The sequence below is a fragment of the Balaenoptera acutorostrata genome, chromosome 13 (genome assembly GCF_949987535.1).
Source record: "Balaenoptera acutorostrata chromosome 13, mBalAcu1.1, whole genome shotgun sequence".
In the NCBI taxonomy this organism is placed as follows: domain Eukaryota; kingdom Metazoa; phylum Chordata; class Mammalia; order Artiodactyla; family Balaenopteridae; genus Balaenoptera; species Balaenoptera acutorostrata.
In genome coordinates, this window is record NC_080076.1 from 75151436 (window position 1) to 75162582 (window position 11147).

At 53.7% G+C, this 11147-nt stretch overlaps 1 protein-coding gene across 1 annotated transcript in view; it reads right to left on the reverse strand.

Annotated features, from left to right (window-relative positions):
- The window catches only part of TRPV4 (transient receptor potential cation channel subfamily V member 4), a 36402-nt gene extending 34277 nt beyond the window's left edge, over positions 1-2125 (reverse strand). Inside the window, exon 1 of the mRNA XM_057526750.1 lies at positions 2038-2125. The gene's annotated coding sequence lies outside the window, so the exon portion shown is untranslated. The remainder of the gene's footprint in view (positions 1-2037) is intronic.
- Positions 2126-11147: the final 9022 nt, after the last annotated feature.

Here is an 11147-nt window from a genome sequence, read left to right on the forward strand (position 1 = left end):
AGGGGACAATGTCTCAGCTCTCCAAACCCTAGTTTTACCACCTGGTGACAGGTAGAAGTCAGGTCTTTACCTAAAAACCTTTTTGCCCAACGTCTGCATTTATTCCTCCAGGTGAGGCTCAAGTGCCACCTTGATCAAGCCGTCCCGGGTACTGGATCGTCACAGTGCACCCCCAGCGTGCTCTCCTGGCCCCCATCCACGGGCAGCACACCCTTCCCGGCATCCAGCACAGTGCTCCCTTGCTGGGCGCCCTCAGGTCTGGTGTGGGTGCTTCTGCTGGAAGCCACAGCTGGCACGAGGGGCAACCCCAGGGTCAGGGAGGCAGCCGTGGGAGAGGGGCAGCCCTTCCTCCCATCTCACCGGCTCTCTTGGACCGCTCGGTTCACGCCCCTCGGGCTGGGGCTAGGCTGGGTCTGAGGTGCCTCAGTGCCCAGCCCAGGGCTGGCATAGGATGGCTTTCCCGGAGGGTTCGATGGACAAAGGAAATGGCTGAGGCTCAGCTCACACCTGATGAGGTGGGAGGGGTGTCCACAGGCCCGGCCCGGATATAAGGCATCTTGTCTGGATTTAGCTTGGGGAATCCCAGGCATCTTCACTGGGGCTCTCTTGCACGCTTTTTCCTCAGGTGCCCGTTCCCTAAACCTCGGAAAACTCCACTTTGGAATGACCCCACCCTGCTTTCACAAACGTGAACCTGACTGGCCCATGACCGCCATTTGCCATTTGTCTTGGGAGCCCCTCCCCGCTCCGATTGATCAATGAAGGTGGGAAAAGGGGCCCCTAGCCTTTCTGGTTCCCACTATTTTTCAAACAGTATGATGTAGGGAAATGCGGAAATGGCCAATCACCTTTCTCACCCCCTTCCATTAAGAAGACGTTGGGGCAACAACAGCACGAGCATAGTAACAGCTGGGGCTCCAGGCACGGCGTGGGACCCCCTCACACGTCCGCTGTCCTCACCCCAGCCCCGGGGGTCACCCTCAGCCAACCCCCATTTTCCAGATGAGCTCTCTGTCCCTCAGGCAGCTGAGGGAGCAGCCCAGGGTCACACAGTAGTGGGGTGACAGAGTGAGGGTTCGGGCCCACACAAGCCCCACTTTTAACCTCACAGATGACCTGGGCCAACCCTCGTACCTGACCTCTCAGAAGAGGCCACCTCTTCACCCCGCTGTCCCCGCCCCAGAGATAAAGTGGCAAAGCTTAAACCCTCCAGTGGGTCTTAGCGTCCCAGATCAAAGCTCACACACGACATCACGCCCCTACCCCCCCTCCCAGCAGAAGCCCTTGTTGTAGACACTCAGCAGCCATAAGCCCACCCCGTCCTGGGTAACTTCCAAGACACCCCCTGGGCACCAGGCAGGGAGGACGTTGGAGCCGGACAGCCCTGGGTTTAAATTCCACTTGGCTACATCCCTGACCTGAGCCTCAGTTTCCTCATCTGCAAAATGGGGAAGACAGATGGAGAAACCCGCTGGGGCTGGGCCAGGCAGGGGTGCCTGTAGTTGGAACGGCCACCCATGCGGGGAGGGTGGGGAGTCTCCCCCTGTCCTCAGAGACCTCCCAGGAGTCTCCAGGGCAGAGCTGGAGGGGAGGTTAAAGATTTTCCTGCCTCTTGCGGGGAAAGAGCCATCTCTCTGGGACTCAGTAACTAAGAAGTGGCCTTTGGAAGTTCCAGGCTCCCAATTCCCTCCCAGAGGCGGGGGGCAAACCTCAGGACCCCAACTCCCTCTTCCAAGCCCTCCAAAAAGGAGGTGACTCCGGGGTGGGCTGCAGGGCCTTCTGTGTTTGCTTCCTGGGCTTGGATATTGGGGGACCTGGGCCTGCATCCCCGGAGCCCACGTTGGCGCCCTCTTCGCAGGTAACAAAACCGAAGCCCAGAGAGGTGGTGCCCGGCCCCAGGGCCCCCCGCGGGTCCCGCGCCTCCCGCGCTCCAGGCCACCACTCCGCAGCTTCCAAGATGTGCCCGGGGGCGCGCGAGGTCCTCGGCTGGGCCGTCCCTGTCAGGGTCCCCGCCCCGAAGTTCCAGGCCCCACTCACCTCCGGGAGGGCTCGGCGCCGGCGGCCGGGAGCGCGGCGCTTCCTGAATCCCGGCAGCCGGCCCAGCTCCCGCCCGCCCGCCGGCCGCCGCCGCCGCCGCCGCCGCCGCCGCCGCGTCCCTCCTCCCCGGGCTCAGGTTCCACCTCGCGCGCCGCCCGCGGAGTGCACCCCGCCCACCCCGCCCGCCCTGCAGCGGTGGCACCGAGCCTACCCCGCACCCAGGATCGGCTCCCCTGCGGGGCGTAGAGGCGGGCCCTCAGTTTTCTCACCTGGCAAGTGGGCGTCATGATCCCTGGTAGAGGGGCAGGCGCTCCGTGGAGGGGGCTCTGGCTGGAATCCTGAGATCATGGGCTGCTGACCTCGCCAGCCTGGGACTCCTTCCTCATCTGTTAATGGGCATCTCGCTGATTCCTCCCCGCTTTCGCTCATTCATTCATTCAGCAGACAATTCAGAGACAGGTCTGCGGTAGGTCCCGGCCCTCAGGTAGGTCCACGTCCAGGAGGGGAGACACCTGTGTTACAGACAGTGCAGGTCCAGGACTAAATCAATGTGAGCTCCTCTTAACTTCACCTCTACCCAGCGCCTAGCACGCAGCCTGGCACTGAGTAGGAGATCAACGAGTGCTTTTTTTTTAACAGGTGGCGAAAGTAAGCCCCACCACCCAGACACACCTTCTAACCCAGACACTTGAATACCTCCATGGGACGGGCAGCTCACTTCTGCTGGGACTAGTTGGAAGCCTCGAGCCAGACTCCCTGAGCCCAAGCCCTAGCTCTGTGACTCACTAACTGAACAGCTGGTCCCTTCTCTGTGCTTCAGTGTCCCCTCTGTAGAGCGCGGTGTAGATATGTCCCCACCTCACAACACAGTGAAGATGCGGGGAGCACCAGGTCTGTGCAGAGCCCAAGGAGCATTCTTAGCCCTTTTTATCGTTATTGTTTTTACTAAACTGAGCTAACTCTCCCACTGGGAAGACAGTGGGGTACGTCCTTCCTCCTGAGCTCGCAAGTAGAAATAGTTCTACTATTCTACTACACCATGGGGCGTCGGTTCGGCAGCTAGAAAGTGGAATTTGAGAATCACTGGAGACAGAGAACCTTAATGGAAGTGATGTGTTCAAACCACCAGTTTGAGGACTTCCCTGGTGGTCCAGCGGTTAAGACCCCGTGCTTCCTCTGCAGAGGGCATGGGTTCGGTCCCTGGTCAGGGAACTAAAATCCTGCATGCCTTGTCGCCAAAACGAACAGACCAAAAATTAAAATAAAATTCAAACCACCAGTGTGAAACATTTACCAAAAAGAAACCTTAATAATGAACTCGCTGAGCAAGGGGTGGGGTGGGGGGGTGTCATGTAAACCTTCCTCCCACCAGGCTATGAGGTAGGGATTGCTGTGCCCATTTTACAGATGGGAAACTGAGGCTTGGAAGGTAGTGTGGCCTCTCTAAATCTCCCTCCATGAGGGGATGGGGAAGAGAAACTTTTTACTCTGGGTTTCCAGGATCTTAAACAGAGCAGACAGGCAGCTATCTGGCAGTGAGGAATGTCAACAGGGGGCCCCTCATACTTCCCTGATGGAAAGCCCATCTGTTGGGGGCCTTCTGGGCTGGGGCTGGGGCTGGGCCAGGTTGGGAAGCAGAGGAGTCATGGGCATAACTAGTCTGGAGCCCATTTCTGCAGAAAGACCCTTCTCAAATGGAAAGAAAATGACAGGGATAATTCAGGTTAGTAGGAAGGTGATGGAGGGGACGAGAGAAGATAGGGTCGGGGAGGGTGTCTGCTCTTCTCCAAAGTTAGGGGGAAGAGGCATGAGCCCTCAGCATCCGTATGGTTAATCCAACTCCCTCCTGAACCCAATTTCATGGACGGGGCAACTGAGGCCCCATGCAAAAAAGTGACTCATCTTGGGCCGAGAAGCTGGATCTTAGCCCCTATGCCAGCCGTGGGTTCAAACTCTGTTTTGCCACTGATGAGGTGGGAGCCGTGAGCAAGAGCCTCTCCCTCTCAGTGCCTCAGTCTTCTCATATGAAAAATGGGTATCAGTTCCCACAAGGCAAGGACCACGTCTGTCTCATTTGCAGCTGCAGGACCAGCCCCTTGGCACTTAATAGATGCTTTTAAAATACTGTTTGATTGAGACTTCCCTGGTGGTCCAGTGGTTAAGACTCCGTGCTCCCAATGCAGGGGGCCCGGGTTCGATCCCTGGTCAGGGAACTAGATCCCACGTGCATGCTGCAACTAAAGATACCGCATGCTGCAACTAAAAGATCCTGCATGCCGCAACTAAATATCTGTCACGCTGCAACGAAGATCCTGCATGCCACAACTAAGACCTGGCGCAGCCAAATAAATTATTTTTTTAAATTATTTAAAAAAAAATACTGGTTGATTGAGCTGGAGGAAGGGGGGGATAGAGTTACAGTTTAATGGGTACAAACTTTCAGTTTTTCAAGATGACAAGAGTTCTGGAGATGGATGGTGGTGATGGTTGCACAACAATGTGAGTGTTCTTTGAGCCATTGAACTGTACACTTACAAATGGCTTAAGATGGCAAATTTTGTTATGTGTATTTTACCGCAATAAAAGAAAAATTGGGGAAAAAATACTGGCTGATTGAAAGCATGCAGGCCTGCCTTGCAGGAAAGGGGGGAGTGGGAAGAGAAAGTGAGGTGCTCGGGGCACCCAGCAAACACTCGGTGGTTTGACTAAATATGAACAAGGGCCACTGCTAGAATGTGACTGCCATTATTTCACTGTTTTTTGTCTCTGGTGAAACTCTCCAGCCTCTGCCTTGGAAGAACGAGAGACTTTCAACAGAAGGAACTTTTCCTCTTAGGGAAGGAAAAATTTTCAAAGCCCTTAAAATGGGCAGAGAGTCCCGTAGAGGCTATAGGCAGGCCCAGCACCTTGTCCCACATGGGTCCCAGAGTCCCTAGCAGGGGCACGGCCACTTCCACTAAGGGAGGTTCCTCGGCAGCATCGAGGGTCTACACTTAGCAAGCGCCTACGGTATGCCAGAATCAGTGCCAGGCACTGGGGAGAGATCGGGAGCCAGATGGCTCCACATCTCAGGGACTTTATACCTGGTACATCTGCCCCAACCCCCGGTTATAAAAACAAGACATAAGCACCTCACTTTACAGTTAGCATAGCCCTGATGCTGCCACTTCACCTCCTGACAGCCCGGAAGGGAGGGGTTCCTATGCCATTTCCTACAAAAGGACACAGAGAGCCCACGTGTCTGAGATCCTACAGCTGGTAGCATTTGAACCCAAGCTGGGCAGATTCTAGTATAGCAAAGTCAATGAGAATATGGTCTCAAAAAGACAGATCATAATATGTGTTAGCAAAGATGTGGAGAAGCTGGGACTCTCATACACTGCTGGTAGGAATGTAAAATGGTGCAGCCACTGTGGAAAAGTTTGGCAGTTCCTCAAAAAGTTAAATACAGAGTTACCATATGACCCAGCAATTCCACTCCTAGGGATACAGCCAAGAGAAATGAACACATATGAATACCAAAAAAACTTGTATACAAGTGTTCACAGCAGCACTATTCATACTAGTCAAAATAGAAACAACTCAAATGATGAACGGATAAATGAAATGTGGTATATCTATACTGTGGAATATTATTTGACAATAAAAAGAATGAAGTAATTCCCTGGCGGTGCAGTGGTTAGGACTCTTCCACTGCTGAGGGCCCAGGTTCGATCCCTGGTCAGGAAACTAAGACCCCGCAAGCCATGTGGTGCCGCCAAAAAAAAAGAATGAAGTGTTCACACCTGATACAAAGTGGATGGACCTTGAAGACATTATACTGAGTGAAAAAAGCCAGACATCAAAGACCATATATTATATGATTCCATTTATATGAAATGTCCAGGAGAGGCAAATCCATAGAGACAGAGAGTAGACTAGGGACTTCCCTGGTGGCGCAGTGGTTAAGAATCCGCCTGCCAATGTAGGGGACACGGGTTCGATCCCTGGTCCAGGAAGATCCCACATGCCGCGGAGCAACCAAGCCCACGTGCCGCAACTACTGAGCCTGCGCTCTAGAGCCCAAGTACCGCAACTACTGAAGCCCACACACCTAGAGCCCGCACACCTCAACGAAGACCCAATGCATCCCAAAAAAACAGAAAAAAGAAAGAAAGTAGACTAGTGTTTGCAAGGGGCTGGAGAGGCTTGGAGCAGTGATGGCTAAAGGGTATGGGGTTTCTTTTTAGGATGATGAAAACGTTCTAAAATTGACTGTGGTAAGAATTGCATCTATCTGTGAATATACTAAAAACCATTGAATAGTTCACTTCAAGTGAGTGCATTGCATGGTATGTGAATTGTATTTCAATAGAGCTGTTACAAAAAATTTTTAAAAAAAAAGAAGAAGAATGTGGTCTCTGGAGTCCAAAGTACCTGGGAGTGGCTGTACTGTATTTCTAAGCTGTGTGACCTCAGGCAGGTGACCTTGCTTCTCTGAGCTTTACTTCTTTGTCTATAACATGGGAATAGCAACTGTCCCTACCCCTTCCCCTACCTGGGAAGATTAAACACGATCATGCTCATGAGGGCCGGGCAATGCCAGGACATAGTAACGCTCAGTAACTAGTCCTGTGTGGGCACCGTGCTTCCCCCACCAAGACCAACATCCCCTTCTGAGCGCTCTTATGTTTACCCTACACTCTCCCTTACACATCTTCCTTCCCGCATCTTGTGAGGTTGGCATTAGTGTCTCCATTTTACAGATGAGAACTACTGAGTCCAGCAGGCAGCAGGCATCCCTGGCATGGCTCTCCCCTACACTCCCAGGCAGAAACTTCCTTCCTCTCTGTTCCCACACCCCATGCTGTTCTGCCTCTGCCCTCTCCCCTCCTTCTCTCCCCTGGGCACCCCCTTAGCCCTGCTGGTGTCCTCGTAGCTCCAGAGCTTGGCTTAGGCCAAGAGTTGGTGTCTAGGTTCCTAGGGGCCTGAAGTGCTCCTCAGAGTTAGGGATGCAGCCAAAACCACCACGTGGGGCTGGATTCCTGCAGACCCTGGCCATCTCAGTCCCTCCTCCCAATACACTTCAGAGGGGTGGGTTTCTCCAGCCCTTTTCACAGATAGACAAACTGAGCCTCCATACAGTGAAAGCCCTTTGCCTGAGGTACCTGCTGGTGATGCAGTCAGGATCTGAACCCAGGACCGCCTGAATTCAAACGACACTCTCCAGCCCCTCTAGCAGCCACTTGGCACTGCCCCCTGTGCCTTAGTCCCCTCACCTCTGACATGGGAAGCCCTGCTCACATCCACCTGGGTGAGATCGGGGAACATGGGGTTGTAGGGGTGAGAATTCTGGTTGGTCTTTTGGCTTTTTCTCTGAGTGCCAGGGAAGGGCTCAAGTCATGATGTGGAGAAGAAACAATTGGGGACGAGGGTGGGGGAGTACCAGGGCTGGCCTATGTGCATTTATGCAGCACCTGCTGTGTGCCAGGCACTGCATAGGGCTTGATCCTCACCAATCCCTCCCAGCTACAGGAGAGGAACACACTCAGAGAGGTGAAGGAACCTGCCCAAGGTCACAGAGCCAGGAGGGTGTGGGGTCTGATGGTCTTCCTCTGGGGGGCTGCCCCAATGGACAGCAGGCCCCCCACGAGATCACATCCCCCCACATTTACCTAGAAGCCACAGAGACAGGATACCAAGAGGCTGGGGACACTCAGCTGGTTTGTTCACCTCGGTCCTACAAAGAGCTGGCTTTGTCCCAGAGACCATTAGGTTCTTCTGGAATTCTCCCTGGGGCAGAAACCTGAGGCCAGGTGGGGAGGAAGCCCTTCCCCTCAGACATCCGTTGCCATGGGAACAGCCACCCGCAGCCCTCAGCCACTGGCCGTGATTCCAGTCCGCTGCTGGGCAGCAAGCCTGGTGGCCTGTGGGTGTGGCCAAGCCACAGCTGGCCATGGGCATTTTGGAATTAGCCTTCATCTGGAGCTATGGCCTAGAGAGGGCGGGGAGCCTTGGCGCCAGTGGGGTTTGAGTAATTCCAGGCTTCCCAGCTGGGGCCCCTGGGTGGGCTACTGGGGACGCGTGGAGGCCCCTGGGATGGTGACCGAAATTGTGAGGGGGGTGGTGAATGAGCACGTTCCTGAGAGGTCCATGACTTTCACAGAGGTCTGGGACTCCCTCCCCCGCCACTCCTCCACCCCTGCCCCCCAGCACATAGGTGATGAAGGCTCAATTCTCCCAGCCAGGAAGAGGCAGAGGTTGGGGCAGGGAAGGGAGCAGCCGGGACCCGTTAAGATCCTAGCTAACAGCTTTTTAAACTGAGAATTGGCTTTGTCACCCTCTACTCTCAGAGGCTTATGACTTCCCTTGCTCTAAAATAAAAACCAAACTCACACTGGCCTCAGCATCGCTAGGTTTCCTCCCTCACTGTCCTCCCCCCTCGATCACCAGGCTCCAGACACTTTGGCCTCTCTCTGTCCTTAGAACATGGTGCTTTCTCTCCTGCCTCAAGGCCTTTGCATCAGCTGTAGCCGGCTTCTTTTCTTGGTCTGCTCTTTCTCCCTCTTCAGATCTCAGCTCAAATGTCACCTCCTCAGAGGGGCTCTCCCTGCCCTCCCCCATCTAAATCTCTTCCCGTGGACCGTGAGCCCCTTGAAGGGTGCAGCCTTATCTGACTCGGGGCTCCCATATAGTAGGTGTTCAGCAAACAGGAGTTGAATGACTTGCCTTCCAGACACTCCTCTCTGGGCTAGGTGGAGAGCTGATTGCTATCATCATCATCATAGCTGCCCTTTATCAAGCACCCTCTAGGTGCCAGGCCCTGTGCTAAGTGCTTTGCACATGTGGTCCCATTAGATGTCACAAGGAGAAACTGAAGTGCCCACTTGTGGGTGGAGTGTTGATTTCCCTGGAATTACGAATACAAACCAGGGACTGGATGCAGCGACAGGCCACTGTAGATTGACAGAGCTAGAAAGGAGCTTTGAACTGTCCCATCTCCTGACTTTACAGATGGGGAAACTGAGGCCCAGAGGGGAGAAGGCACTTGCTCAGAGTCACACAGCAGATTAGGGCAGAGCGAGGAATCCCAGCCATATTGCACGACCTTTTCTGGGGTGTTCCTGTGGATGTGTTGCCGTGCACCCTGCCGTGTCTTTCAAAACAAGAAGTGAACATGCTACAGTTTAACTGCATTAGGGGTCGGGTTGCCCCTCAGGAGCCCCTGGCAGGCCATAGCATCGTAATAAAAATATTAAGAGGGCTTCCCTGGTGGCGCAGTGGTTGAGAGTCTGCCTGCTAATGCAGGGGACACGGGTTCGGGCCCTGGTCTGGGAGGATCCCACGTGCCGCGGAGCGGCTGGGCCCGTGAGCCACAGCTACTGAGCCTGCGCGTCTGGAGCCTGTGCCCCGCAACGGGAGGGGCCGCGATAGTGAAAGGCCCGCGCACCGCGATGAAGAGCGGTCCCCGCACCGCGATGGAGAGTGGCCCCCGCTTGCCGTAACCAGAGAAAGCCCTCGCACGAACCGAAGACCCAACACAGCCAAAAAAATAAATAAATAAAGTAGCTATAAAAATATTAAGAAAAGCCAGTTATTGAACATTTTCTGTGGCAGGCATTTTACACACATCATCTTATGTAATCCTGCAAGGTAGAGGTGCTCCTGTCCCATTTTAGCGATGCAGAAACTGAGGCTCAGAGGGGTGAATTGACTTCCCTGGATCACACAGCTACAAAGTTATAGAACCTGGACTTGAACCCCAAAATTGTGAGGTGATGATGGTGATGGTGCTAGTGGTAGTAGTAGCAACAGTAGTAGCAGCAGCAGCAGTAGTAGTAGTAGTACTAGTAGTAGTAGCAGAAGTAATAGGACATACCTTTGACCAGCGGCTGACATGAAGTCAGAATCCCAAAGCACCCACTTAAGAGGCTTCAAACTTTTCCAACAGTGTTCAAATAGGGCTCCTCACGTAGCCCTTGGAAACCACCCCGAACACGTTAGGGAGGCAAGGCACACACCTCGGGCTCTGGCTGCTGTTCGGGAGGTGCGGACAGGCGGGACTCCCAGCTCTGTCGCAGCGGCGCGGTGCTAACAGCGCCACCTACCGGAACCCGTGGGACCTGCAGGAGGTCAGCGCGCAGGCGCAAGGGCAGTGGGGCGCGCAGTCCGAAGATGCAACGGCATGAACCAAAGGAACCCATCAACGAGCCAACTAAACCCAGGGAATGGAATCCTCCTCCGTCCTCCTATTAAGCTTCTGTAAATGATGATCATTGGATCAACACTGAACGATTAGCAGCCAAGCGCCTGCCTGGGCAGTTTCATTGACTCTCAGTGAGCTAGGAACTGTTAGTATCCCCATTGTACGGATGAGGAAACTGAGACTCAGAGAGGTGAAGCGATTTGTCCAAGGTCACTCAGCTGATAAATAACAGAGCCAGGACTCCAACACTCGATACATTGCCATACGCCCTTCATCACATACTAAAAATATCCATGCAGTTTTATTTAACACTTACGAAGACAGCTTACTACGTTGTAGACACTTCTAATTGCTTTACAAATAGTAACTTTTTTCCTTTTTTTTTCTTTCTTTCTTTCCTTTTTTTTGGCCTTGCCACACAGCTTGTAGCATCTTAGTTCCCGGACCAGGATTGAACCTGGGTCCTCGGCAGTGAGAGCTTAGAGTCCTAAACACTGGACCACCAGGAAATTCCCTACAAATACATTTAATTTAAGCCTCACAACCTGTGAGATGGGTATTAGCAAGACCCCCGTGGTACAGAAAAGGAAACAGAGGCTTTTTTATGGAGAAGTGAGCTTCAGTTCCTTGTCTGTAATGGAGATGTATTAAGACGGATTTGAACTATTGCTTATGAGGTTTAACTGAATGCAGCAACGAGTGAAGAGTCAGCCGTTGTCAAACTTTTGGGCTCGCTCAGGTTTCTGTGCACCATCATGTTAACCTGGGTTACATGTGGGGCTTCCCACAGTGGGAGTGTCCTGGCAGGATGTGTGCTGGAAGGCGGGCTCACTCTGTCTGCTGGCACCGGAGTGGGCATGGCTGGGGGGAGATATGGAGTCAGATGTGAACTCCCAGTGCCCCCAGTCCTGGCAGGATCACCCTA